This window comes from Engystomops pustulosus, unplaced genomic scaffold (assembly GCF_040894005.1).
Source record: "Engystomops pustulosus unplaced genomic scaffold, aEngPut4.maternal MAT_SCAFFOLD_306, whole genome shotgun sequence".
Classification (NCBI taxonomy): domain Eukaryota; kingdom Metazoa; phylum Chordata; class Amphibia; order Anura; family Leptodactylidae; genus Engystomops; species Engystomops pustulosus.
Genome location: NW_027285185.1, coordinates 21,485 through 49,177, shown reverse-complemented (window position 1 = coordinate 49,177; position 27,693 = coordinate 21,485). Strand labels below are relative to the sequence as shown.

The 27,693-nt window shown below is 52.5% G+C and overlaps 1 protein-coding gene across 1 annotated transcript in view; it reads right to left on the bottom strand.

Annotated features, from left to right (window-relative positions):
* The window catches only part of LOC140110546 (mothers against decapentaplegic homolog 6-like), a 29,647-nt gene extending 2,398 nt beyond the window's left edge, over positions 1–27,249 (bottom strand). Inside the window, exons 1-2 of the mRNA XM_072132259.1 lie at positions 27,144–27,249; positions 40–81 (exon numbers count right to left, since the gene is read on the bottom strand). The gene's annotated coding sequence lies outside the window, so the exon portion shown is untranslated. The remainder of the gene's footprint in view (positions 1–39; positions 82–27,143) is intronic.
* Positions 27,250–27,693: the final 444 nt, after the last annotated feature.

Genomic DNA, 27,693 nt, shown 5'->3' with positions numbered 1-27,693 from the left:
GCTCCACACCTTCACCAGACTGTGCAAGGAGACACTTACCTGCTTAGTCACATGTTCTGTGTGCTCAGAGATTCCATTATCCTGCATAGAAACCAGAAGAGATAACAAGGACATTGCTTATCCAGAGAATGCCAGCAGGGGGCACCGTCCCACAATAAGGTATACAAAGTGATAATAGAGCCACTACCCACCACAAATATCAACCCAAGTCAAAGTGTACAATTCAGCTTACACCTCAAGATTATCACTGTATGAGTAATGTCATGTATGTACAGTGACTGCACCAGCAGCAGAATAGTGAGTGCAGCTCTGGAGTATAATACAGGATGTAACTCAGGATCAGTACAGGATAAGTAATGTCATGTATGTACACAGTGACTGCACCAGCAGCAGAATAGTGAGTGCAGCTCTGGGGTATAATACAGGATGTAATTCAGGATCAGTACAGGATAAGTAATGTCATGTATGTACACAGTGAGTGCACCAGCAGCAGAATAGTGAGTGCAGCTCTGGGGTATAATACAGGATGTAACTCAGGATCAGTACAGGATAAGTAATGTCATGTATATACACAGTGACTGCACCAGCAGCAGAATAGTGAGTGCAGCTCTGGGGTATAATACAGGATGTAACTCAGGATCAGTACAGGATAAGTAATGTCATGTATGTACACAGTGACTGCACCAGCAGCAGAATAGTGAGTGCAGCTCTGGAGTATAATACAGGATGTAACTCAGGATCAGTACAGGATAAGTAATGTCATGTATGTACACAGTGACTGCACCAGCAGCAGAATAGTGAGTGCAGCTCTGGAGTATAATACAGGATGTAACTCAGGATCAGTACAGGATAAGTAATGTCATGTATGTACACAGTGAGTGCACCAGCAGCAGAATAGTGAGTGCAGCTCTGGAGTATAATACAGGATGTAACTCAGGATCAGTACAGGATAAGTAATGTCATGTATGTACACAGTGACTGCACCAGCAGCAGAATAATGAGTGCAGCTCTGGAGTATAATACAGGATGTAACTCAGGATCAGTACAGGATAAGTAATCTCATGTATGTACACAGTGACTGCACCAGCAGCAGATAGTGAGTGCATCTCTGGTGTTGCTCGTTACCTCGTTAGCTGTCTGTTGCTGTGAGAGGCTGTGTGCTGCTGCTGCTCCTGAGCTCCAGGGAAAACCACCTCCACCTGGGGCCTGCTCTCTCCTCTCCCAGGGAGGGAGTGGGTTTCCAGGCATGAGCCAGGGCAGCAAGTCCCAGACTCCTGCTTCCCGGTCTAGGCCGGTGGGAGGCAGGGGTAGCCAGGAACCGGCCAGCGCTGCGGAAGCCTTGGGGGTAAGAAGATCTGCAAGGAACAGCAGCAATGCTGCTCCAAGTACCCCCAGGCCAGCTAAGACATCAAAAAGCACCAAAACCCCAGGAAAGCTGGATACCTCGGGAAAGCTGGGTACCAAGGAAAAGCTGGATACTGCGGGAAAGCTGAGTGCTCAGGGAGGTGAGGCTGACCTCAGTGAAGAGGGCTGGGGAATGCTGAGGACCCGGGAGTCTATTTCCAGCTATGCCTCCCGGGCTCTGGGCCACCTCTCTGAGTACGAAGAAGCCAGCAAGACGGTGAGGAGACTGCGGGAGGAGCTCAGGTGCGCCCATGCCAGGGCAAGCTCTGCCCAGAAGAGGAGGAAGGAGCAGATTCTGGCAGAGATATCCAGGCTCCAGACTGACATCCAGGCCTTGGAGGAGAGGAAAGCTTATCTGCTGGAGAGGAGTGGACCATTCAAGGAAAAGATCCTTAATGATGAGCGGTTCCGGGAGATGGAGGAGGAGAAGCAGAGGCGGCTGATGGGGCTTCAGCCAGAGAGTCAGACGGAGGAGGAAAGTCCGGTACCGTGCAGTGGGCCCCCTGCAGGACAAGCGGCTATGTCATCTGGCTGCGGTTCTGCCGGCCCGGGTGAGGATAGTGACAGCCACCAGGGAGGGGCGCTGATGGAGGAGATCCGACGGCTCGAGTCCCCTGTGCACCTCCAGGACTTTACTTTTGGAGACGATCTGCCGGAGGATGCACCGGGGGGCAGCAAACCACGAAAGAAGAAGACCAAATCCGTGGAAGTGGTGAGTCTAGTCTACAGCCCCCTCCCCGTAAAACCCGAGTCGGCCGCAGGGTCAGCTCACTGTGCGAGCCCCGTTACCCAGCCCAGCACGGGTCCTGCAGTGGACTCAGTGCCAGGGAGCGGGGAGATTACAGGTGTGACATCTGATGTGGCGATGGGCTCCGTCTCTGTTTGTGGTAACAGTGGGGGAGCAGGGGAGGCATCGGCCGCAAGGCCGGACAGTAAGGGCGGCTCGGCAGTGGCGATACCATCCAAATCCAGTGCTGCGGTGCGTCTCCCGGTGGGAGGGGGGGATAGCCCGGCACTGGTGGCAGCTTCCGGTGCCTCGGCGCCTCTTCATGCTGTTGCCGCTGATCACTTGGTTATTGAGCGGCGGCAGTGTGGAGGGGTCGCTGAGGCTGAGGGCTCCGAACCTCCCAAACCTAAACCTAAAGTCCTGTTTTGTGTCGGTATTGGAGATAGTCTGCAGACGAGTGGGGATCAGCGGCGCCTCACACCGGCCAAAGATCAGCGGCGACTCTTACCTTCCCCTAAGAAAAGTAAAATAACATCTGCTACCGATGATGCGGAGGGCACAAGTGTGACACAAGTCGGGGTCCCCTCTGGGCGATGCTCTGCGAGGGGACCCCCGTCCCTTGTGCCTGAAGATGCGGAGGTGGTCATGTCCCCTAATGTTGTTGCTGGTCCAGCCAGTGTGAGTGGAGTCAGTAATGTTGTGGTGGATAATGTGAATGGTGTGAGTGGTGCTGAATCTTTTCCAGCTTTGGGGGTGAGTGATGGAGTGACTGGTGGTGTGAGTGGCGCGGCTGAGTGTAACATGCAGGTGGGTAGTGTTAATGTGGTGGGTGCAGGGGTTGGTCCGGTTGCTCCCCCAGTGGCGGCCCCTATTAAGAGCTATGCCAGTGTCGCTGCTGGGGGAAATAGGGTTCCATCATCCTCGTCTCTGGGCTCTGGGGACGGCTTTTTGCAACGGCGCCTCCTGCAGGCCTTACAGAAGGGAGAAAGGACGATCAATGTAGCGGGGCAGGAGGTTGATTTGTCGTTTTGGATAGAGAGGCACGGCCTGTCTGCCTTCCGAGAGCAAAGAGGCAGGGAGACATCATGGTCGCTCCCGACAACCGGGCCGGGTGCTAACCGTAGGAATGTGGTCCGTCTTCGGTGGCGTGGCAGTGATGTGTGTCCCCCTCGGGCACGGGTAGTTGAGCTGCTGCTGAAGATGGACTTCAAGGCGGCTGACATCTTTGCCTTGATCCATCCCTATGGTACATCTGAGTTTGATATCAGCTTTGTTCGGCCGGAGGGGCTTGAGCTCTTCTGGTCCAACTATGAGCTGAGATACAACGAGCCCGAGTGGCGGGACTTTGCTGTGCAAGCAGTGTCCCGCCAGAGCGAACTCAAGAAAGTGACCGTTCTTACCCGTAACGAATCATTATCTTGCTTTGACATCATGACCTGGATGAATCGTTATGGAGAGGTACTGGGAGTACCTGAGAAAAATCGTGATGAGTATGGTATCTGGTCAGGGACCTGGACCTTCATGGTGAAGTTGAGGCATTCAGGTAACTCAGTCGCCCACATCCCTTCATCAGCCTTCCTGGGGAGGGATCGGATCCTGATCTTCTACCGGGGGCAGCCTAAGCTGTGTCACAGGTGCGGTGACCCCACACATTTCAGCGCAAACTGCACCGTGCAGAAGTGTGCGTTGTGTGGGGGTGTCGGCCATCTCGCTGCATCCTGTACAGGGCAAATTTGGTGTAACCTGTGTGGTGATCTCGGTCACCCGTACAGTCGTTGTCCTCTTTCCTTCGCTAATGCGGGCTCAACCTCAGCGGATGAAAGCCATGAGGCTGAATCTGCTGGGGAGGGGACTAGCCGAGGCGGAGGAATAGAGGGGCCAGGGAAGAAAGACAGGAAAAAGACGCCTGCCCAGCTAAGGCGTCTAGAGAAGCGTCAACAGGAGAGAGAGCGGGGGGAGTCTCGGGCTGCTGGGACAACCTCTGGCACTGTCCTGGAGACCACACCTGTCGCTGAGGCCCCAGGGGATGATGTACTGGATGAGGAGGTCAGGAGGATCGAGAGAGAGGAAGGTGCCACGTCCTCAGACTCCTCCCATTATGAGAGTATGGACGAGGATAATAGGGCGTGGCTAGAGGAAAAGCGTAAGCGTGGCGCCAAAAAGAAGAAAAAGGGTAAAAAGAAGGGAGGTGTAAGATCTTCTCCCTCCCTGACTAAGGTACCCAAGGAAGGTGCAACCGACCCCCCGCTGGTCGAACTTTCAAATCGATTCCTGGCCCTGGATGGAGCCTCTCCTGCCGATGGAGGGGCTGGGGGTGAAGGGCCAGCGGTGGCGGAGCCTGCAGGGGGTGCCGAGTCTCCCCCTGGGGAGTCAGGGTCCTCAGGAGGGGAGACTGGCCCAGAGTCTGGAGACGAGGATGAGGTGGCAGGTCCTGGATCTGCCCCTGAAGCATCAGAGGTGCGGGAGATGGACACCACAATATGTCTAAAAAGGGGGTGTTCATTTCCCGAGGGTGGTGGTAAGATGGGTAAAAAGAAAGCCGTCTAACTCAATCACTCATGATGGCGGCACCCACTCCATTGACGCTGGCGTCCATTAATGTCGCCAGCATTAAGTCTGATGCGGCTAGATTTGCGGCCTTTGATTTTCTCGGCCGTGTTGAAGCCGACATTTTATTTTTGCAGGAGACCAGGCTGCCAGATTTGGCGGCCGTGTTTAAAGCTAAGAGGGAATGGATACACGGGCCTTCCTATTGGTCTCTTGCGGCCGAGCCGTATAGCGGAGTGGCGGTCCTTTTTACCGCACCGGTAGAATGCCGACGAGTTATTGAGTTAGAAATGGGGAGGTGCCTGATCCTGGATGTCCTCATGAAGGGACAAGAACTTCGCCTAATTAACATCTATGGTCCCCAGTCCAGGTGGAGTTCTCCGACCACTGTTTAATTTTGTTTTCTCTGAATGTTACAGAGACCCCCCGGATGGGAAGAGGCTACTGGAAGCTCAATTCGTCTCTCCTGGAGGAAGCGGAGATCAGACAATCCTTTGAGGACTTTCTTCAGAGCCAGGTACCTTTGCTGGGCCTTTGTAGCAGTAAGTCAGAGTGGTGGGAGATGCTCAAGAAAAGGGTGGCGAGATTCTTCCGCCAGCTCTCGAGCCTCAGGAGCCTGGACAGGTACCGCCTGTATCAGGGCCTGAGGAGAAAACTCGAGCATCTCGTCTCGACTGGAGGTAGTCGTGAGGACATCTCCAGAGTGAAATCCTTGCTGAAGAGGTGTCAGTACGATAGACACGCATCTTTGGTTTTTGAGAGGGATTACGGGAAATACCGCTCGCCCGACCCTTACAGAAACTGCAAGATGTCAGTGAATGGTAAAGTTGTCACGGGACTGGTTGACAGTACGGGATCCCTGAAAAGGTCCAGATCAGGGATCCTGGAGGTCGTCAGATCCTTCTACTCGCACCTCTTGGGCAGGAAGGATCTAGATCGGGATGTGATGTCGGGTTTCCTGGCTGAAACTGTCCCTGAGCCAGGAGTAGACCCCTCTCTTGATGTTTTGACAGAGATGATCAGGGAAGAGGAAGTCAGCCGGGCGATTGAAGGGCTCGCCCTCAAGAAATCGCCAGGCCCGGATGGCTTAACATCTGAGTTTTATAAGACCTTTAAGGACGCCTTGGTTCCCCTCTTGACTGAGGTATTCAATGAGTGTCTTTCCTCGGGCGCTCTGCCGAAGTCAATGAGGAGGTCTGCCCTGATCATTCTGTCAAAGGGTAAGGACCGATCTCGTATTGAGAACTGGCGTCCCATAGCGCTTCTCAATGCGGACAGAAAGGTTTTGGCAAAGGTGCTGTTTAATCGGCTGGTGCAGTTTGCGCCCCGGCTCCTTTCGGGGACCCAGCGCTGCTCTGTTCCAGGCCGCAGTACATTTAGTGCTGTGCTTTGTGTCCGGGAGGCAGTGGAGCAGGGCAGGGCTGGTAACTGGAAGGGGTACTTGCTGTCCTTGGATCAGGCAAAAGCGTTTGATCGGGTTAACCACAAGTACCTCTGGTCTGTCCTTCTGAGGTATGGCCTGCCTGGGGAGTTTGTCAATTGGCTGAAAGTTTTGTACGCAGGGGCAGAGAGTTTCCCGCTTGTGAACGGTTGGATTGGCCGCTCTTTTGAGGTCGGGTCTGGTGTTCGCCAGGGTTGTCCTCTGAGCCCACTTTTATACGTGTTCGCGATTGACCCATTCCTTAGGAGGGTTGATCGTGGGCCGTTGGTGGGAGTCGGGATGGATCGGGCAGCACCGGAAGCCACTCTAAGGGTGGTAGCATATGCTGATGATGTCACCGTTTTCGTGTCCTCGGGAGGGGAGGCGCAATGGGTGATGTCAGAGGTTGACCGCTACTCAGAGGTTTCTGGGTCCAAGATCAACCGGGATAAGTGTGAGAGTCTCTGGCTGGGAGAGGGGGATCCAGGCTTTGATCTCCCGGACACTCTTCCAGGGCCCCAGGACTCCGCCAAAGTTCTCGGCATCGAATTCTGCCAGGGGGATTACCCCATGCAAAACTGGGACGGCAGGCTTAAGATCGCTGCTCAGAAGGTGGACCAGTGGAAGGGTTGGTCTTTGACCCTCAGAGAAAGGGTTAATCTGATCAAAACTTACCTGCTCCCATTGCTGATATATCTGGGCAGTGTGTGCATGTTGCCAGAACCCCTCTGGACTCGGGTCTACAGTCTGTTCTTCCAGCTGTTATGGGGGAATAGGCTGAACCTAATCAAGAGGGAGGTTACTTACCGCACGAGGAGACAAGGAGGGTTGTGTATGGTCAACCCTGTGGTGTTCCTAGTGAATACCTTTCTTAAGATCAATGTAGCAAACCTCTGGAAAGAGAGGGCTCCTCCGTGGGTATACTCCTGCAGGGGATGGTTTCGGCCTTTCTTCCAGGAATGGGAGACAGGAGGACAAGTGAAGGATCTCCGTACACCGCATGGGCATCTTCCGGCTTACGCTACCCCGGTTCTGAAGGTGATTCGCCGGTGGGGTCTGGGAATGTGGGAGATCAGGACCATGTCGAGGAAAGTCCTTGACAAAAGGGTTCTGTTGACCCATTTCCAGAAGCCTCTGGCCCTCAGGGATTGCCCAAGTCGGGATCTGGGGGTAGGTTTGAGTTTATTGAATTCCATCAGGATCCCCTTGAAGTTTTGGGACGTGACTTGGCTCTGCTTCCATGGAAAGCTGTGTGTGAGGGACAATCTGAAGTGTAGGAGCTCTGAGGAAAGGGGTTGTCCCCGGGAGGAGTGCGGTGGTCTGCTGGAGAGCATGGACCACTTCCTGCTTCAGTGCCCCTTTAACACAGAGGTGTACAACCGGGTGGGCGCTTCCATCCATTGGCCCGGGTTGGCCGGTCTCTCCTATGCGGAGTGGGCCTATGGAGCATTCAGAGGCCTGGGTGGCCGGGACCGCTGCACGTTATTCCTAGTCAGTCTAGTGGTCAGGTACCACACGTGGAACGCACGGTGTTTAGTATCGACGCAGCGTAAAATCCTCCCGGCGGATGAGGTGGTTAGGAACATTGTGGGTGACCTGGTGAAGGTGCGCTCTCTGGAGTATGAGAGGCTGGGCACGGGGAGGGCCTCACTCCTTAGTGCCCCTTAGTCTGTCCTCTCCCCTCCTGGTGAAGGTGCGCTCTCTGGAGTATGAGAGGCTGGGCACGGGGAGGGCCTCTCTCCTTAGTGTCCCTTAGTCTGTCCTCTCCCCCCTGGTGAAGGTGCGCTCTCTGGAGTATGAGAGGCTGGGCACGGGGAGGACCTCTCTCCTTAGTGTCCCTTAGTCTGTCCTCTCCCTCCTGGTGAAGGTACGCTCTCTGGAGTATGAGAGGCTGGGCACGGGGAGGGCCTCTCTCCTTAGTGTCCCTTAGTCTGTCCTCTCCCTCCTGGTGAAGGTGCGCTCTCTGGAGTATGAGAGGCTGGGCACGGGGAGAGCCTCTCTCCTTAGTGTCCCTTAGTCTGTCCTCCTCCCTCCTGGTAAAGGTGCACTCTCTGGAGTATGAGAGGCTGGGCACGGGGAGGGCCTCTCTCCTTAGTGTCCCTTAGTCTGTCCTCTCTCCTCCTGGTGAAGGTGCGCTCTCTGGAGTATGAGAGGCTGGGCACGGGGAAGGCCTCTCTCCTTAGTGTCCCTTAGTCTGTCGTCTCCCCTCCTGGTGAAGGTGCGCTCTCTGGAGTATGAGAGGCTGGGCACGGGGAGGACCTCTCTCCTTAGTGCCCCTTAGTCTGTCCTCTCCCCCCTGGTGAAGGTGCGCTCTCTGGAGTATGAGGGGCTGGGCACGGGGAGGACCTCTCTCCTTAGTGCCCCTTAGTCTGTCCTCTCCCCCCTGGTGAAGGTGCGCTCTCTGGAGTATGAGAGGCTGGGCACGGGGAGGACCTCTCTCCTTAGTGCCCCTTAGTCTGTCCTCTCCCCCCTGGTGAAGGTGCGCTCTCTGGAGTATGAGAGGCTGGGCACGGGGAGGGCCTCTCTCCTTAGTGTCCCTTAGTCTGTACTCTCCCCCCGGGTGAAGGTGCGCTCTCTGGAGTATGAGAGGCTGGGCACTCGGAGGGCCTCTCTCCTTAGTGTCTCTTAGTCTGTCCTCTCCCCCCCTGGTGAAGGTGCGCTCTCTGGAGTATGAGAGGCTGGGCACGGGGAGGACCTCTCTCCTTAGTGTCCCTTAGTCTGTCCTCTCCCTCCTGGTGAAGGTGCGCTCTCTGGAGTATGAGAAGCTGGGCACGGGGAGGACCTCTCTCCTTAGTGTCCCTTAGTCTGTCCTCTCCCTCCTGGTGAAGGTGCGCTCTCTGGAGTATGAGAAGCTGGGCACGGGGAGGGCCTCTCTCCTTAGTGTCCCTTAGTCTGTCCTCTCCCCCCTGGTGAAGGTGCGCTCTCTGGAGTATGAGAGGCTGGGCACGGGAAGGGGCCTCTCTCCTTAGTGCCCCTTAGTCTGTCCTCTCCCCCCTGGTGAAGGTGCGCTCTCTGGAGTAGGAGAGGCTGGGCACGGGGAGGGCCTCTCTCCTTAGTGTCCCTTAGTCTGTCCTCTCCCCCTTGGTGAAGGTGCGCTCTCTGGAGTATGAGAGGCTGGGCACGGGGAGGACCTCTCTCCTTAGTGTCCCTTAGTCTGTCCTCTCCCCCCCTGGTGAAGGTGCGCTCTCTGGAGTATGAGAGGCTGGGCACTCGGAGGGCCTCTCTCCTTAGTGTCTCTTAGTCTGTCCTCTCCCCTCCTGGTGAAGGTGCGCTCTCTGGAGTATGAGAGGCTGGGCACGGGGAGGGCCTCTCTCCTTAGTGTCCCTTAGTCTGTACTCTCCCCCCGGGTGAAGGTGCGCTCTCTGGAGTATGAGAGGCTAGGCACTCGGAGGGCCTCTCTCCTTAGTGTCTCTTAGTCTGTCCTCTCCCCCCCTGGTGAAGGTGCGCTCTCTGGAGTATGAGAGGCTGGGCACGGGGAGGACCTCTCTCCTTAGTGTCCCTTAGTCTGTCCTCTCCCTCCTGGTGAAGGTGCGCTCTCTGGAGTATGAGAAGCTGGGCACGGGGAGGGCCTCTCTCCTTAGTGTCCCTTAGTCTGTCCTCTCCCCCCTGGTGAAGGTGCGCTCTCTGGAGTATGAGAGGCTGGGCACGGGGAGGTCCTCTCTCCTTTGTGTCCCTTAGTCTGTCCTCTCCCCTCCTGGTGAAGGTGCGCTCTCTGGAGTATGAGGGGCTGGGCACGGGGAGGACATCTCTCCTTAGTGCCCCTTAGTCTGTCCTCTCCCTCCTGGTGAAGGTGCACTCTCTGGAGTATGAGAGGCTGGGCACAGGGAGGACCTCTCTCCTTAGTGCCCCTTAGTCTGTCGTCTCCCTCCTGGTGAAGGTGCACTCTCTGGAGTATGAGAGGCTGGGCACGGGGAGGACCTCTCTCCTTAGTGTCCCTCAGTCTGTCCTCTCCCCTCCTGGTGAAGGCGCACTCTCTGGAGTATGAGAGGCTGGGCACGGGGAGGACCTCTCTCCTTAGTGTCCCTTAGTCTGTCCTCTCCCTCCTGGTGAAGGTGCACTCTCTGGAGTATGAGAGGCTGGGCACGAGGAGGACCTCTCTCCTTAGTGTCCCTCAGTCCGTCCTCTCCCCTCCTGGTGAAGGCGCACTCTCTGGAGTATGAGAGGCTGGGCACGGGGAGGACCTCTCTCCTTAGTGTCCCTCAGTCCGTCCTCTCCCCTCCTGGTGAAGGCGCACTCTCTGGAGTATGAGAGGCTGGGCACGGGGAGGACCTCTCTCCTTAGTGTCCTTTAGTCTGTCCTCTCCCCCCGGGTGAAGGTGCGCTCTCTGGAGTATGAGAGGCTGGGCACGAGGAGGACCTCTCTCCTTAGTGTCCCTCAGTCTGTCCTCTCCCCTCCTGGTGAAGGCGCACTCTCTGGAGTATGAGAGGCTGGGCACGGGGAGGACCTCTCTCCTTAGTGTCCCTCAGTCTGTCCTCTCCCCTCCTGGTGAAGGCGCACTCTCTGGAGTATGAGAGGCTGGGCACGGGGAGGACCTCTCTCCTTAGTGTCCTTTAGTCTGTCCTCTCCCCCCGGGTGAAGGTGCGCTCTCTGGAGTATGAGAGGCTGGGCACGGGGAGGACCTCTCTCCTTAGTGCCCCTTAGTCTGTCCTCTCCCTCCTGGTGAAGGTGCGCTCTTTGGAGTATGAGAGGCTGGGCACAGGAAGGACCTCTCTCCTTAGTGCCCCTTAGTCTGTCCTCTCCCTCCTCGTGAAGGTGCGCTCTCTGGAGTATGAGAGGCTGGGCACCGAGAGGACCTCTCTCCTTAGTGTCCCTTAGTCTGTCCTCTCCCTCCTGGTGAAGGTGCGCTCTCTGGAGTATGAGAGGCTGGGCACGGGGAGGACCTCTCTCCTCAGTGTCCCTTAGTCTGTCCTCGCCCTCCTGGTGAAGGTGCGCTCTCTGGAGTATGAGAGGCTGGGCACGGGGAGGGCCTCTCTCCTTAGTGTCCCTTAGTCTGTCCTCTCCCCCTGGTGAAGGTGCGCTCTCTGGAGTATGAGAGGCTGGGCACGGGGAGGACCTCTCTCCTTAGTGTCCCTTAGTCTGTCATCTCTCCCCTGGTGAAGGTGCGCTCTCTGGAGTATGAGAGGCTGGGCACGGGGAGGGCCTCTCTCCTTAGTGTCCCTTAGTCTGTCATCTCCTCTCCTGGTGAAGGTGCGCTCTCTGGAGTATGAGAGGCTGGGCACGGGGAGGGCCTCTCTCCTTAGTGCCCCTTAGTCTGTCCTCTCCCTCCTGGTGAAGGTGCGCTCTCTGGAGTATGAGAGGCTGGGCACGGGGAGGACCTCTCTCCTTAGTGTCCCTTAGTCTGTCCTCTCCCTCCTGGTGAAGGTGCGCTCTCTGGAGTATGAGAGGCTGGGCACAGGGAGGACCTCTCTCCTTAGTGTCCCTTAGTCTGTCCTCTCCCTCCTGGTGAAGGTGCGCTCTCTGGAGTATGAGAGGCTGGGCACGGGGAGGACCTCTCTCCTTAGTGTCCCTTAGTCTGTCCTCTCCCCTCCTGGTGAAGGTGCACTCTCTGGAGTATGAGAGGCTGGGCACGGGGAGGGGGTTCTCCTTAGTGCCCCTTAGTCTGTCCTCTCCCCTCCTGGTGAAGGCGAACTCTCTGGAGTATGAGAGGCTGGGCATGGGGAGGGCCTCTCTCCTTAGTGCCCCTTAGTCTGTCCTCTCCCCTCCTGGTGAAGGCGCACTCTCTGGAGTATGAGAGGCTGGGCACGGGGAGGGCCTCTCTCCTTAGTGCCCCTTAGTCTGTCCTCTCCCCTCCTGGTGAAGGTGCGCTCTCTGGAGTATGAGAGGTTGGGCACGGGGAGGGCCTCTCTCCTTAGTGTCCCTTAGTCTGTCCTCTCCCCCTGGTGAAGGTACGCTCTCTGGAGTATGAGAGGCTGGGCACAGGGAGGACCTCTCTCCTTAGTGTCCCTTAGTCTGTCCTCTCCCCTCCTAGTGAAGGTGGGCTCTCTGGAGTATGAGAGGCTGGGCACGGGGAGGACCTCTCTCCTTAGTGTCCCTTAGTCTGTCATCTCCTCTCCTGGTGAAGGTCCGCTCTCTGGAGTATGAGAGGCTAGGCACGGGGAGGACCTCTCTCCTTAGTGCCCCTTAGTCTGTCCTCTCCCCTCCTGGTGAAGGTGCGCTCTCTGGAGTATGAGAGGCTGGGCACAGGGAGGACCTCTCTCCTTAGTGTCCCTTAGTCTGTCCTCTCCCCTCCTGGTGAAGGTGCGCTCTCTGGAGTATGAGAGGCTGGGCACGGGGAGGACCTCTCTCCTTAGTGTCTCTTAGTCTGTCCTCTCCCTCCTGGTGAAGGTGCGCTCTCTGGAGTATGAGAGGCTGGGCATGGGGAGGACCTCTCTCCTTAGTGTCCCTTAGTCTGTCCTCTCCCCCCCTGGTGAAGGTGCGCTCTCTGGAGTATGAGTGGCTGGGCACGGGGAGGTCCTCTCTCCTTAATGTCCCTTAGTCTGTCCTCTCCCCTCCTGGTGAAGGTGCGCTCTCTGGAGTATGAGAGGCTGGGCACGGGGAGGACCTCTCTCCTTTGGAGGGGGTTCTCCTTTAGTGTCCCTTAGTCTGTCGTCTCCTCTCCTGGTGTTGGGCTGATGCTGCACAGTAGATTTTTGTTTTGTGTTCTGAGGTTATAGTGATGTTGGGCTTGCAGGCGCCGAACTTGGGCTTTATGTGGTTTGTATTGTTGTTGTTCAGGTTTTATTTGTATTCTGTTTTCTTTTTTTATGTTGTAAATACTGTATATACTGTATATATTGTATATAGTGGGGTTTGGGATTAGTGTTAGGTTGGGAGGGGGGTGATGGTGGTGGGATTTACGAACTGACCTTGGACTCTATGACCCTGGACACTGGTCTGGACTACTTAACGCAAACTTTGGACGTTAGACCAGTGTCTGGGGGTAAGGGGAGGGTGCGGGCGAGGGATCTAGTTTAGTGTTATATGTATTATGTGTTTGTTATTATATATTTATAAAAAAAAAAAAAAAAAAAAATTGGTGTGGGGTGGTTTGTTATTAGAGGGTGTGGGGTGGGTTTATGTATATTTATAGTCATTTTTGTTTATTTGCGGGTGTGGTTTGTCTTATTGTTTATTGGTTTGGTTTAGGTTGTGATAATCGGTTGGGTGGGGGTTGTGGTATTTGGTGTTCATTCATTTTGGTGTATTGTAAGTTATTATTTTTGCTAGGTGTGAATGTGGCTGGACCAGCAGGTAAGATATTGTATATATTTTGTATATATTATATATTATGTTTGGTTTGTATTGTTATGTTTTTTATAAAATAAAAGATCTACAGCAGCGGTGGCGAACCTATGGCACGGGTGCCAGAGGCGGCACTCAGAGCCCTTTTTGTGGGCACCCGCCCCATCACAGCAGACAAGACTCTTCCTGCAGTTCCAAGCAACTTAAAAGATGCTGCTTTCAGTCATATATTTAAGTGATACTTACTTCACTACTTGGGACTGTAGGAAGTGGGAGAAGGGCCGAATTATCTTTGGAGGACCTACTGCCGGCCCCACGGTTCTCTGTGTACATTGCTTTCATTTTTGGTTGGCACCTCGCGATAAATAAGGGGGGTTTTGGCTTGCAGTTTGGGCACTCGGCTACTAAAAGGTTTGCCATCACTGATCTACAGGATGTAACTCAGGATCAGTACAGGATAAGTAATGTCATGTATGTACACAGTGACTGCACCAGCAGCAGAATAGTGAGTGCAGCTCTGGAGTATAATATAGGATATAACTCAGGATCAGTACAGGATAAGTAATGTCATGTATGTACACAGTGACTGCACCAGCAGCAGAATAGTGAGTGCAGCTCTGGGGTATAATACAGGATATAACTCAGGATCAGTACAGGATAAGTAATGTCATGTATGTACACAGTGACTGCACCAGCAGCAGAATAGTGAGTGCAGCTCTGGGGTATAATACAGGATGTAACTCAGGATCAGTACAGGATAAGTAATGTCATGTATGTACACAGTGACTGCACCAGCAGCAGAATAGTGAGTGCAGCTCTGGGGTATAATACAGGATGTAACTCAGGATCAGTACAGGATAAGTAATGTCATGTATGTACACAGTGACTGCACCAGCAGCAGAATAGTGAGTGCAGCTCTGGAGTATAATACAGGATGTAACTCAGGATCAGTACAGGATAAGTAATGTCATGTATGTACACAGTGACTGCACCAGCAGCAGAATAGTGAGTGCAGCTCTGGGGTATAATACAGGATGTAACTCAGGATCAGTACAGGATAAGTAATGTCATGTATGTACACAGTGACTGCACCAGCAGCAGAATAGTGAGTGCAGCTCTGGGGTATAATACAGGATGTAACTCAGGATCAGTACAGGATAAGTAATGTCATGTATGTACACACTGACTGCACCAGCAGCAGAATAGTGAGTGCAGCTCTGGGGTATAATACAGGATGTAACTCAGGATCAGTACAGGATAAGTAATGTCATGTATGTACACAGTGACTGCACCAGCAGCAGAATAGTGAGTACAGCTCTGGGGTATAATACAGGATGTAACTCAGGATCAGTACAGGATAAGTAATGTCATGTATGTACACAGTGACTGCACCAGCAGCAGAATAGTGAGTGCAGCTCTGGGGTATAATACAGGATGTAACTCAGGATCAGTACAGGATAAGTAATGTCATGTATGTACACAGTGACTGCACCAGCAGCAGAATAGTGAGTGCAGCTCTGGAGTATAATACAGGATGTAACTCAGGATCAGTACAGGATAAGTAATGTCATGTATGTACACAGTGACTGCACCAGCAGCAGAATAGTGAGTGCAGCTCTGGGGTATAATACAGGATGTAACTCAGGATCAGTACAGGATAAGTAATGTCATGTATGTACACAGTGACTGCACCAGCAGCAGAATAGTGAGTGCAGCTCTGGGGTATAATACAGGATGTAACTCAGGATCAGTACAGGATAAGTAATGTCATGTATGTACACAGTGACTGCACCAGCAGCAGAATAGTGAGTGCAGCTCTGGGGTATAATACAGGATGTAACTCAGGATCAGTACAGGATAAGTAATGTCATGTATGTACACAGTGACTGCACCAGCAGCAGAATAGTGAGTGCAGCTCTGGGGTATAATACAGGATGTAACTCAGGATCAGTACAGGATAAGTAATGTCATGTATGTACACAGTGACTGCACCAGCAGCAGAATAGTGAGTGCAGCTCTGGGGTATAATACAGGATGTAACTCAGGATCAGTACAGGATAAGTAATGTCATGTATGTACACAGTGACTGCACCAGCAGCAGAATAGTGAGTGCAGCTCTGGAGTATAATACAGGATGTAACTCAGGATCAGTACAGGATAAGTAATGTCATGTATGTACACAGTGACTGCACCAGCAGCAGAATAGTGAGTGCAGCTCTGGGGTATAATACAGGATGTAACTCAGGATCAGTACAGGATAAGTAATGTCATATATGTACACAGTGACTGCACCAGCAGCAGAATAGTGAGTGCAGCTCTGGGGTATAATACAGGATGTAACTCAGGATCAGTACAGGATAAGTAATGTCATGTATGTACACAGTGACTGCACCAGCAGCAGAATAGTGAGTGCAGCTCTGGGGTATAATACAGGATGTAACTCAGGATCAGTACAGGATAAGTAATGTCATGTATGTACACAGTGACTGCACCAGCAGCAGAATAGTGAGTGCAGCTCTGGGGTATAATACAGGATATAACTCAGGATCAGTACAGGATAAGTAATGTCATGTATGTACACAGTGACTGCACCAGCAGCAGAATAGTGAGTGCAGCTCTGGAGTATAATACAGGATGTAACTCAGGATCAGTACAGGATAAGTAATGTCATGTATGTACACAGTGACTGCACCAGCAGCAGAATAGTGAGTGCAGCTCTGGGGTATATTACAGGATGTAACTCAGGATCAGTACAGGATAAGTAATGTCATGTATGTACACAGTGACTGCACCAGCAGCAGAATAGTGAGTGCAGCTCTGGAGTATAATACAGGATGTAACTCAGGATCAGTACAGGATAAGTAATGTCATGTATGTACACAGTGACTGCACCAGCAGCAGAATAGTGAGTGCAGCTCTGGGGTATAATACAGGATGTAACTCAGGATCAGTACAGGATAAGTAATGTCATGTATGTATGCAGTGACTGCACCAGCAGCAGAATAGTGAGTGCAGCTCTGGGGTATAATACAGGATGTAACTCAGGATCAGTACAGGATAAGTAATGTCATGTATGTACACAGTGACTGCACCAGCAGCAGAATAGTGAGTGCAGCTCTGGAGTATAATACTGGATGTAACTCAGGATCAGTACAGGATAAGTAATGTCATGTATGTACACAGTGACTGCACCAGCAGCAGAATAGTGAGTGCAGCTCTGGGGTATAATACAGGATGTAACTCAGGATCAGTACAGGAAAAGTAATGTCATGTATGTACACAGTGACGGCACCAGCAGCAGAATAGTGAGTGCAGCTCTGGGGTATAATACAGGATGTAACTCAGGATCAGTACAGGATAAGTAATGTCATGTATGTACACAGTGACTGCACCAGCAGCAGAATAGTGAGTGCAGCTCTGGGGTATAATACAGGATGTAGCTCAGGATCAGTACAGGATAAGTAATGTCATGTATGTACACAGTGACTGCACCAGCAGCAGAATAGTGAGTGCAGCTCTGGAGTATAACACAGGATGTAACTCAGGATCAGTACAGGATAAGTGATGTCATGTATATACACAGTGACTGCACCAGCAGCAGAATAGTGAGTGCAGCTCTGGGGTATAATACAGGATGTAACTCAGGATCAGTACAGGATAAGTAATGTCATGTATGTACACAGTGACTGCACCAGCAGCAGAATAGTGAGTGCAGCTCTGGGGTATAATACAGGATGTAACTCAGGATCAGTACAGGATAAGTAATGTCATGTAGGTACACAGTGACTGCACCAGCAGCAGAATAGTGAGTGCAGCTCTGGGGTATAATACAGGATGTAACTCAGGATCAGTGCAGGATAAGTAATGTCATGTATGTACACAGTGACTGCACCAGCAGCAGAATAGTGAGTGCAGCTCTGGAGTATAATACTGGATGTAACTCAGGATCAGTACAGGATAAGTAATGTCATGTAGGTACACAGTGACTGCACCAGCAGCAGAATAGTGAGTGCAGCTCTGGGGTATAATACAGGATGTAACTCAGGATCAGTGCAGGATAAGTAATGTCATGTATGTACACAGTGACTGCACCAGCAGCAGAATAGTGAGTGCAGCTCTGGAGTATAATACTGGATGTAACTCAGGATCAGTACAGGATAAGTAATGTCATGTATGTACACAGTGACTGCACCAGCAGCAGAATAGTGAGTGCAGCTCTGGGGTATAATACAGGATGTAACTCAGGATCAGTACAGGAAAAGTAATGTCATGTATGTACACAGTGACGGCACCAGCAGCAGAATAGTGAGTGCAGCTCTGGGGTATAATACAGGATGTAACTCAGGATCAGTACAGGATAAGTAATGTCATGTATGTACACAGTGACTGCACCAGCAGCAGAATAGTGAGTGCAGCTCTGGGGTATAATACAGGATGTAGCTCAGGATCAGTACAGGATAAGTAATGTCATGTATGTACACAGTGACTGCACCAGCAGCAGAATAGTGAGTGCAGCTCTGGAGTATAATACAGGATGTAACTCAGGATCAGTACAGGATAAGTAATGTCATGTATGTACACAGTGACTGCACCAGCAGCAGAATAGTGAGTGCAGCTCTGGGGTATAATACAGGATGTAGCTCAGGATCAGTACAGGATAAGTAATGTCATGTATGTACACAGTGACTGCACCAGCAGCAGAATAGTGCGTGCAATCTCATTCTGCTGTGTGCTACTGAAGGGTGTGGCTGTGTGCTGCTGAGCTCCTGCACCACCTGGTGGAAGATCAATCCACCCAGGCCTGCTCTCTCCTCCCCAGGGAGGGAGTGGGTTTTCTGGGATGAGTGAACCAGGCAAATCCCGGGCTTCTGCCTCTCGGACCAGGCCGGCGGGGGGCAGGAAAAGCCAGATACCGGCCAACATGGAGGGGGTGAGAAGATCTGCCCGAACCCAAGGACGCAGCGATGTGACCTCGGCTGCCACCCCCAAGACCCAGGGAAGCCGCAAGGTCTCCGGAACACATAAGATCAAGGCAAGTAACATCAGCCTGAGTGCTCCTCCTGGAAAGCTGAGTGACTGTGCGGGAAAGTTGGGTGGTTCAGCTGGAAAGCTGGGTGCTCACGGAGGTGTGCAAAAAGCATGGGGACATCTAAAGGCCCGGGAGTCTGCTACCATCTATGGCTCCCGGATTGCTGAGCACCTCCGTGAGTACGAGGAAGCTGGCAAGGCGATGAATAGGCTCCAGGAGGAGATACGCGAGACCTTGGCCCTAGCGGGGGTGGCTACACAGAAGAAAAAGTCTGATCTTCTTAACACCATTGACAGACTTAAAGCCGAGGTCACCGCTCTGCAGGAAAAGCGTCATCTTATCCGCGAGCACAGCGGTCCGTTCAGGGAAAAGCTGGAGAATGACGCCCGGTTTGATGATATGCGCCAGGAGCAGCTGAGAAAGCTGAAGGGGCTTCAGATCCAGGCGGATGAAGGCGATGGCGATGATGAGGAGGATGAGGAAGACCTGCCGTGTCCGTCTGGTGGCCTGCACCAACACCAGCAGGCCTCGCACGACAGGCTGCCTGCAGAGCAAGCGCCATTACCATCAGGCTGCGGCTCTGTCAACCTGGAGGAGGAAAGTGATGACAGCGGCCAGGGGGGGGCGCTAATGGCTCAGATCCGTCAGCTTGAGTCCCCAGTTCACCTCCAGAACTTCTCCTTCGGCGATGATTTGCCAGATGACAACCTAAAGAGAAAGAAGAGAGCCAAGAAGACCAAGGCGTCTCAGGAGGTGAATCTGGTGTTTCGTCCCCTCCCTGTTCCCTCCGGGCGGGCAGCAGTGTCAGCCTGTCGTGTAGGCCCCGTTACCCAGCCCAGCACGAATCCTGCAGTGGACTCGGTGCCAGGGTGCGGGGAGATTGCAAAGCCACGTTCCATCATGGCGCAGAGCACCAGCCTTGTTTGTAGTAGCAAGGATGGTGCAGGGAAGGCATCGGCTGAAAGGCCGGACAGTGAGGGCGATCCAGCAGGTCCTGGTACTGTGCGCTGCCCCCCAGTGGGAGGGGGGGGTGGCCCGGTGCCAGGGGCAGTGGCGGTGGCTCCTGTGGCCCCTAGCGCTGTGGCTGCATCTAGCTCCGGTGGGCAGCGGCAGTGTGATGGGGCTGCTGGGGCTTGTGGTGCGGCGCCTCCCAAGCGTCCTGTGCAGCCTGTGGGAAAGGGCGCAGGAAAAGTTTTATTTTGTATCGGTGCATCTGACCCTGGAGATGACCATAAGAGACTGTCCGGAGTCAATAAGGACAAGCGGCCTCTTTCATCCAGCGAGCAGCGATGCTCAAACCTTAGAAAAACTGCGGGACAACAAGGGGTTAATGCCAATGAGGCAGAGGGCACAAGTAAGATCGGGGTTGGAGCTGCCTCTTCTCAGGCTGTATCAGCTATGGAGGTGGCTCTACCTCCAGTGCCCAGTGACGCAGAGGCAACCCCAGGTCCTCCTGGCCCAGCTGGTGTGAGTGATGCAAGGAAGCGAGGCAGTGATGCAAGGAAGCGAGGCAGTAATGTACATAGTGTGGTGAATGTGGGGGTGGTGAATGGCGCTGAGGGGGATCCTGGTGTGAGTGCTGGTCCATCTGCACCCCCAGTGGTGGCCGCTCCCATAAGGAGCTCTGCGAGTGTCACCGCTGGGGCAAGTGGGGTTAACTCCTTGTCTCCTGGCTCTGAGAATAGCGTTTTGCAAAGGCGTCTTCTGGAGGCTCTCAGGAGAGGGGAAAAGTCAATCACTGTAGAGGGGAGAGAGGTTGATCTGTCCTTCTGGACAGACAGGCATGGCCTGGCAGCCTTCCAAGAGAAAAGGGGGGGAGAGACTGTATGGTCTTTACCCACAACCGGGCCCGGAGCTTCCCGTAGGAATGTGGTTCGTCTTCGCTGGAGGGGCAGTGACGCATGCCCACCCAGGTCAAGGGTGGTGGAGCTCCTCCTGAAGATGAACTTCAGGGCTAGTGACATCTTTGCCCTGATACATCCTTATGGTACTCCGGAGTTCGACGTCAGCTTTGTCCGGCCGGAGGGCTTAGAGCTCTTCTGGTCGAATTATGAGCTGGCAAAGAACGAGCCCGCATGGCGAGACTTTGCTGTACAAGCAGTGTCTCGCCAAAACACAGTCAAGAAGGTGACCGTTTTGACCCGTAACGAGTCACTTTCTTGCATGGACATCATGACGTGGCTCAGTCGTTATGGTGAGGTTGTACAGGTACCTCAGAAAAACCGCGATGAATTTGGCATTTGGTCTGGGGCCTGGACCTTCATGATGAAGTTGAAGTGTTCAGGCGGCACAGTCGCCCACATTCCCTCTTCAGCCTTTCTTGGGCGAGACAGAATCCTGATTTTCTACCAGGGGCAGCCGAAGGTCTGTCACAGGTGCGGTGACCCCACACACTTTAGCGCCAGCTGCCAAGTGCAGAAGTGCGCTTTGTGTGGTGGGCTAGGTCATCTCGCTGCATCCTGTAAGGACATTAGGTGTAACCTGTGTGGTGAGCTCGGTCACCCTTTCAGCCGTTGTCCTCGCTCCTTTGCCAATGCGGTTGTGACCCCAGTGGAGGAGAGCCATGAGGTTGCTTCTGCTGGGGAAGGTACCAGCAGAGGTGGAGGAGCTGAGGGGTCTGTGAAGAAAAGTAAGAATAAGTCACCTTCTCAGTTGAGGCGGCTTGAAGCCAGACAAAAAGGGAGAGAACTGGGGAAGCCTCAGGTTGCTGGGGTGACCCTTGGTCCTTCCTCAGAGGCTGGTCATGCTACTGAGGCCCTGAGGGATGATGAGTTGGATGAGGAGGTCAGGAGGATGGAGCACGAGAAAGGTGCCATGTCCTCCACGTCCTCCCATTATGAGAGTATGGATGAGGATAACAGGATTTGGCTAGAAAATAAGCGCAAGCAGAAAAAGAAAAAGCGCGGCCTATCTAAGGTACCTAAGGAAGGGAAAACTTCCTCCCCTCTGGTTGAGCTTTCCAACCGGTTCCTCACCCTCGATGAGATCGCCTCCTCGGAAGGAGAGGCTGAGGGTGGGGTTCTGGAGGTGGCGGCGGAGCAGCCTGCAGGGGGCGCCGAGTCTCTATCCTCTGGGGAAGCCGGGTCCTCAGAGTGGGAGACTGACTCAGAGTCAGGAGACAAGGACGAGGGAGAGGGTGGTCCGGGTGGGTCCTTGGGGGCCAGTAATAACATGGACACCTCGATTTCGTTAAAAAGAAGTTGCCCCAATTCTGAAGGGAAAAGGGAAAAGGGATCATCCTCAGAGGACAGTAGAGGGAAGGGAGGTAGTAAGAAAAAAGCCGTCTAACTCAATCACTCATGATGGCGGCACCCACTCCGTTGACGCTGGCGTCCATTAATGTCGCCAGCATTAAGTCTGATGCGGCTAGATTTGCGGCCTTTGATTTTCTCGGCCGCGTTGAAGCCGACATTTTATTTTTGCAGGAGACCAGGCTGCCAGATTTGGCGGCCGTGTTTAAAGCTAAGAGGGAATGGAGACACGGGCCTTCCTATTGGTCTCTTGCGGCCGAGCCGTATAGCGGAGTGGCGGTCCTTTTTACCGCACCGGTAGAATGCCGACGAGTTATTGAGTTAGAAATGGGGAGGTGCCTGATCCTGGATGTCCTCATGAAGGGACAAGAACTTCGTCTTATTAACATCTATGGTCCCCAGTCCAAGTGGGACAGGAAGTGTCTCTTTATGAGGATCAAGCCCTACCTTTTTACAAGTCGGCAGGTGGTCTTTGGAGGGGACTTCAATGCTGTCACGAGGTCCCAGGATAGGGGAGGTTCCAGAGACAAGCTGACTTATGATAGCGTCGCTCTTAATAGCATAGCTAGTGAGGCTCGCCTGGTGGATGTCCACATCCGGCACACCCCAGGCCACGCGGGGTTCACCTATTATAGGGGTAGCTGTAGGTCTAGAATAGACAGGTTTTATTTAAAGGAGGAAGCCATCTCTTCAGCAGTGTCCGTTGTTGAGGTGGAGTTCTCCGACCACTGTCTAATTTTGTTTTCTCTGAATGTTACAGAGACCCCCCGGATGGGAAGAGGCTACTGGAAGCTCAATTCGTCTCTCCTGGAAGAAGCGGAGATCAGACAATCCTTTGAGGACTTTCTTCAGAGCCAGGTACCATTGCTGGGCCTTTGTAGCAGTAAGTCAGAGTGGTGGGAGATGCTCAAGAAAAGGGTGGCGAGATTCTTCCGCCAGCTCTCGAGCCTCAGGAGCCTGGACAGGTACCGCCTGTATCAGGGCCTGAGGAGGAAACTCGAGCACCTCGTCTCGACTGGAGGTAGTCGTGAGGACATCTCCAGAGTGAAATCCTTGCTAAAGAGGTGTCAGTACGATAGACACGCATCTTTGGTTTTTGAGAGGGATTACGGGAAATACCGCTCGCCCGACCCTTACAGAAACTGCAAGATGTCAGTGAATGGTAAAGTTGTCACAGGACTGGTTGACAGTACGGGATCCCTGAAAAGGTCCAGATCAGGGATCCTGGAGGTCGTCAGATCCTTCTACTCACACCTCTTGGGCAGGAAGGATCTAGATCGGGATGTGATGTCGGCTTTCCTGGCTGAAACTGTCCCTGAGCCAGGAGTAGACCCCTCTCTTGATGTTTTGACAGAGATGATCAGGGAAGAGGAAGTCAGCCGGGCGATTGAAGGGCTCGCCCTCAAGAAATCGCCAGGTCCGGATGGCTTAACATCTGAGTTTTATAAGACCTTTAAGGACGCCTTGGTTCCCCTCTTGACTGAGGTATTCAATGAGTGTCTTTCCTCGGGCGCTCTGCCGAAGTCAATGAGGAGGTCTGCCCTGATCATCCTGTCAAAGGGTAAGGACCGATCTCGTATTGAGAACTGGCGTCCCATAGCGCTTCTCAATGCGGACAGAAAGGTTTTGGCAAAGGTGCTGTTTAATCGGCTGGTGCAGTTTGCGCCACGGCTCCTTTCGGGGACCCAGCACTGCTCTGTTCCAGGCCGCAGTACATTTAGTGCTGTGCTTTGTGTCCGGGAGGCAGTGGAACAGGGCAGGGCTGGTAACTGGAAGGGGTACTTGCTGTCCTTGGACCAGGCAAAAGCGTTTGATCGGGTTAACCACGAGTACCTCTGGTCTGTCCTTCTGAGGTATGGCCTGCCGGGGGAGTTTGTCAATTGGCTTAAGGTTTTGTACGCAGGGGCAGAGAGTTTCCCGCTTGTGAACGGTTGGATTGGCCGCTCTTTTGAGGTTGGGTCTGGTGTTCGCCAGGGTTGTCCTCTGAGCCCACTTTTATACGTGTTCGCGATTGACCCATTCCTTAGGAGGGTTGATCGGGGGCCGTTAGTGGGAGTCGGGATGGACCGGGCAGCACCAGAAGCCACTCTAAGGGTGGTAGCGTACGCCGATGACGTCACCGTTTTTGTGTCCTCGAGAGGGGAGGCGCAATGGGTGATGTCAGAGGTTGACCGCTACTCAGAGGCTTCTGGGTCCAAGATCAACCGGGATAAGTGTGAGAGTCTCTGGCTGGGAGAGGGGGATCCAGGCTTTGATCTCCCGGACACTCTTCCAGGGCCCCAAGACTCTGCCAAAGTTCTCGGCATCGAATTTGGCCAGGGGGATTACCCCATGCAAAACTGGGACGGCAGGCTTAAGATCGCCGCTCAGAAGGTGGACCAGTGGAAGGGTTGGTCTTTGACCCTCAGAGAAAGGGTAAATCTGATCAAAACCTACCTGCTCCCATTGCTGATATATCTGGGCAGTGTGTGCATGTTGCCAGAACCCCTCTGGACTCGGGTCTACAGTCTGTTCTTCCAGCTGTTATGGGGGAATAGGCTGAACCTAATCAAGAGGGAGGTTACTTACCGCACGAGGAGACAAGGAGGGTTGTGTATGGTCAACCCTGTGGTATTCCTAGTGAATACCTTTCTTAAGATCAATATCGCCAACCTCTGGAAAGAGAGGGCTCCTCCGTGGGTATACTCCTGCAGGGGATGGTTTCGGCCTTTCTTCCAGGAATGGGAGACAGGAGGGCGAGTGAAGGATCTTCGCACACCGCATGGGCATCTTCCGGCTTACGCTACCCCGGTTCTGAAGGTGATTCGCCGGTGGGGTCTGGGAATGTGGGAGATCAGGACCATGTCGAGGAAACTCCTTGACAAAAGGGTTCTGTTGACCCATTTCCAGAAGCCTCTGGCCCTCAGGGATTGCCCAAGTCGGGATCTTGGGGTGGGTTTGAGTTTATTGAATTCCATCAGGATCCCCTTGAAGTTTTGGGACTTGACTTGGCGCTGCTTCCATGGAAAGCTGTGTGTGAGGGACAATCTGAAGTGTAGGAGCTCTGAGGAAAGGGGTTGTCCCCGGGAGGAGTGCGGTGGCCTGCTGGAGAGCATGGACCACTTCCTGCTTCAGTGCCCCTTTAACACAGAGGTGTACAACCGGGTGGGCGCTTCCATCCATTGGCCCGGGTTGGCCGGTCTCTCCTATGCGGAGTGGGCCTATGGAGCATTCAGAGGCCTGGGTGGCCGGGACCGCTGCACGTTATTCCTAGTTAGCCTAGTGGTCAGGTACCACGCGTGGAACGCACGGTGTTTAGTGTCGACGCAGCGTAAAATCCTCCCGGTGGATGAGGTGGTTAGGAACATTCTGGGTGACCTGGTGAAGGTGCGCTCTCTGGAGTATGAGAGGCTGGGCACGGGGAGGGCCTCTCTCCTTTGGAGGGGGTTCTCCTTTAGTGTCCCTTAGTCTGTCATCTCCTCTCCTGGTGTTGGGCTGAAGCTGACACTGTAGATTTTTGTTTTGTATCTGAGGTTATAGTGATGTAGGGCTTGCAGGCGCCGAACCTGGGCTTTATGTGGTTTGGATTTGTTATGTTGATTTGTTTAATGTGTTTGTATCTTGTGTACATTGTGTATTTATTTATAGTTATATGTAGTTATAGTTCTTGTGTGTTTATAGGTTGGTTGGTTTTGGGGTGTTGGTGTTAGGGTGTTAGGTTGGGAGGGGGGTGGACGGGACTTGGACTGTACGATCCTGGGCACTGGTCTGGACTATATAACGCGAACTTTGGACGTTAGACCAGTGTCTGGGGGGGGAGAGTGATGGGCGTGGGATTTAGTTAGCTATATTTAATGTTATTAATGTTATTTCAGTTATATTCATTGTTATTTCTGTGTTTATTTCTTGTTCGTTTATGTGTATTTTGCTGTGTATTTCAAAAAAAAAAAAAAAAAAAAAAAAAAAAAAAAAAAAATTAGGTGGTGGGAATGGGTGATGGTTTTGTTTGTTCTTATGCTGAGTGTGTGGTGTGTGTGGCTGGGCCAGGAGATTTCCGTAAGACTCTTTTAGTTTGTATTATTGTTTTGTTATTATTATTATTGTTTTATTTTGCCAGAAGTTATGGCTTGATTTATGTTTATGGTTGTTATGTTTTTCATTTTTATATAAAATAAAAGATTTACAGGATGTAACTCAGGATCAGTACAGGATAAGTAATGTCATGTATGTACACAGTGACTGCACCAGCAGCAGAATAGTGAGTGCAGCTCTGGGGTATAATACAGGATGTAACTCAGGATCAGTACAGGATAAGTAATGTCATGTATGTACACAGTGACTGCACCAGCAGCAGAATAGTGAGTGCAGCTCTGGGGTATAATACTGGATGTAACTCAGGATCAGTACAGGATAAGTAATGTCATGTATGTACACAGTGACTGCACCAGCAGCAGAATAGTGAGTGCAGCTCTGGGGTATAATACAGGATGTAACTCAGGATCAGTACAGGATAAGTAATGTCATGTATGTACACAGTGACTGCACCAGCAGCAGAATAGTGAGTGCAGCTCTGGGGTATAATACTGGATGTAACTCAGGATCAGTACAGGATAAGTAATGTCATGTATGTACACAGTGACTGCACCAGCAGCAGAATAGTGAGTGCAGCTCTGGGGTATAATACAGGATGTAACTCAGGATCAGTACAGGATAAGTAATGTCATGTATGTACACAGTGACTGCTCCAGCAGCAGAATAGTGAGTGCAGCTCTGGGGTATAATATAGGATGTAACTCAGGATCAGTACAGGGTAAGTAATGTCATGTATGTACACAGTGACTGCACCAGCAGCAGAATAGTGAGTGCGGCTCTGGGGTATAATACAGGATGTAACTCAGGATCAGTACAGGATAAGTAATGTCATGTATGTACACAGTGACTGCACCAGCAGCAGAATAGTGAGTGCAGCTCTGGGGTATAATACAGGATGTAACTCAGGATCAGTACAGGATAAGTAATGTCATGTATGTACACAGTGACTGCACCAGCAGCAGAATAGTGAGTGCAGCTCTGGGGTATAATACAGGATGTAACTCAGGATCAGTACAGGATAAGTAATGTCATGTATGTACACAGTGACTGCACCAGCAGCAGAATAGTGAGTGCAGCTCTGGAGTATGATACAGGATGTAACTCAGGATCAGTACAGGATAAGTAATGTCATGTATGTACACAGTGACTGCACCAGCAGCAGAATAGTGAGTGCAGCTCTGGTGTATAATACAGGATGTAACTCAGGATCAGTACAGGATAAGTAATGTCATGTATGTACACAGTGACTGCACCAGCAGCAGAATAGTGAGTGCAGCTCTGGGGTATAATACAGGATGTAACTCAGGATCAGTACAGGATAAGTAATGTCATGTATGTACAGTGACTGCACCAGCAGCAGAATAGTGAGTGCAGCTCTGGGGTATAATACAGGATGCTATATGTGGGGTATAATCCAGTAGATGTCTGGGTGTTGGGGGTCCCTGGATGATGGGGGTTGCAGTCTCCTCTCACCTGTGTCCGGGCTCCGGCTCTGCTGAGGATCCGTCCTGTTTCCTTCTCTGCTAAAGAGTCTGGAAGACTTGGAGTCCTGGAGTTTCCTGCCTCTCCCCATCACATCCCACTGCCCACCCATGGGTGTCACCAAGAGTACAGGGGCACCCAGAGATATATACAGGAGAAGTAGTCCTGTGCATGTATACAGGATAGGAGTAGTAGTACTGTGTATGTATACGGGATAGGAGTAGTAGTACTGTGCATGTATACAGGATAGGAGTAGTAGTACTGCCCATGTATACAGGATAGGAGTAGTAGTACTGCCCATGTATACAGGATAGGAGTAGTAGTCCTGTGCATGTATACAGGATAGGAGTAGTAGTCCTGTGCATGTATACAGGATAGAAGTAGTAGTCCTGTGCATGTATACAGGATAGGAGTAGTAGTACTGCCCATGTATACAGGATAGGAGTAGTAGTACTGCCCATGTATACAGGATAGGAGTAGTAGTCCTGTGCATGTATACAGGATAGGAGTAGTAGTACTGCCCATGTATACAGGATAGGAG